The sequence below is a fragment of the Pantherophis guttatus genome, chromosome 3 (assembly GCF_059756535.1).
Source record: "Pantherophis guttatus breed Tessera chromosome 3, ASM5975653v1, whole genome shotgun sequence".
Taxonomy (NCBI): domain Eukaryota; kingdom Metazoa; phylum Chordata; class Lepidosauria; order Squamata; family Colubridae; genus Pantherophis; species Pantherophis guttatus.
Genome location: NC_142065.1, coordinates 198,197,645 through 198,199,665, shown reverse-complemented (window position 1 = coordinate 198,199,665; position 2,021 = coordinate 198,197,645).

The window sequence follows — 2,021 nt, the reverse complement described above, 5'->3', positions numbered from 1 at the left end:
TTGTTTGGAGGGCTGCAACGTGTCCTTAAATTGCTTCCATCTTGCTTTTTGTTTTGATTTTAGGGACGCTTCTTTCCAAAGAAATAAGTACATCATCGCAAGCAAAATAAATCCTCTTGCACCCTTTTCCTTAAGAGGGATGTAGGAAGTTAGGACCCACCCCTCTCCTAGAAACATGAAATATTTTAGGAAATACTAAAAAGGCAGAATATTTTCTCTACAAGAGAAGTAGAAACTCAGAGAAGCGTGTTTTAAAGACGAAGCAGCTCCCACCTTCCTGCCCCCCAACCTTTGTCAATGGGCCAGAGGCAGAAACTCAATTCCCTCCCATCTTTGTCAATGGACCATCATCTGCAACACAATAGGACCCATCTAGCAACAGAAACTAACACAATAGGACCCATCTAGCAACAGAAACTCACCACATGGCATCTGGGAAGATTACATCAGCTATCAAGGCTAAAACCCCCACCCCCTGGGAGTCTGACAACCAATCAGGATACTCTTTCTGGGCCCCAGGAAGTTCAAAGCCAGAGAGGGCATAAAACCACGGCACGCTCAGCATTATTTATTTATTTATTTATTTTATTTTATTTTATTTCTATACCGCCCTTCTCCTGCGGGACTCAGGGTGGTGTACAGCCAAGATAAAACATTGCATATAAAATTTAAAAACAATTTAAAAAACAATTAAATAATTTCGGCCCAAGATTTAAAAACAACCCAATTAAAACCGAATTCAATTAAAACTGAGAGGATGGGATCAAGCCAGCCCGGCTATATGGAATAAGTGTGTTTTCAGGGCCTGACGAAAAGTCCGGAAGTCTGATATCGTGCGTATCTCAGGGGGCAGGTCATTCCAGAGGGCAGGTGCTGCCACAGAGAAGGCTCTCCCCCTGGGGGTCGCCAGCCGGCACTGTCTGGCCGACGGCACCCTGAGGAGGCCCTTTCTGTGCGAGCGAACCGGTTGGTGGGAGGCTATTGGCGGCAGAAGGCGGTCTCGCAGGTACCCCGGCCCTAAGCCATGGAGCGCTTTAAAGGTGGTCACCAACACCTTGAAGTGCACCCGGAAGACCACAGGAAGCCAGTGCAGCTTGCGCAGGAGAGGTGTCATATGTGAGCGCCCCGTCGCTCCCATAATCCCCCGCGCGGCCACATTCTGGACTAACTGTAGCCTCCGGGTGCACCCCAAGGGGAGCCCCATGTAGAGAGCATTGCAGTAGTCCAGGCGGGAAGTGACGAGTGCTTGAGTGACCGTGCGTAGGGAGTCCCGATCCAGAAAGGGGCGCAACTGGCGTATCAGGCCCTTTTCTGTTCAGGAACTCAAACCATGTGATCCTGTCCACCATTAAACCATCTTTCCAAGCAGTCTCCATGTTTCCAGTGTCTTTTTCCCCACTTGGAGCAGAACCCAGAAGGATATTTCTTCCTACAGGGAGAAACAAGAGTAGCCCCTTTTGTAGGTTACACTAGCCTCTTTTATAGATTATGCTATGTACTCTTTTATAGGTTACACTAGCCTCTTTTATAGATTATGCTATGTACTCTTTTATAGGTTACACTATATTGGCTTTAAAAAAAAAAACTTTCTGTCTTAAATTTTTTTAAACCAAAAAAATTAAAGGTGCCAGTCCAAACACAGGTGATTCTGCAAACTGGCATAAAAAAACGCCTTGAATTAAATGACAAACGTTTGTGGGTCCTTTCACCTGATGGGGAAATAAAACATAAAAGACTTCCCATTCTTGCTAGCTCCCTTCACACACTTACACACCAACGAGTCCAAAGCAGGAACTTTAAAGGGGAAAAAAAAAAAAGACAGTTTCAGGGAGTTATTTTTAAAACGCCGTTCCTATAACAGGCAGGACTGCGTGAATAACTCAAGTCTTTGTTGTCCTGAAGGTGACACTTCCTTGGACTCCCCCTTTTTTGCTCAGAAAAGGGGGGGGGGAGGCAGTTTCACAACGGAGGTGGTGGCTAGCAGACAGTAATTAGTTAACCCATCCTTCTGCCTGAATCCT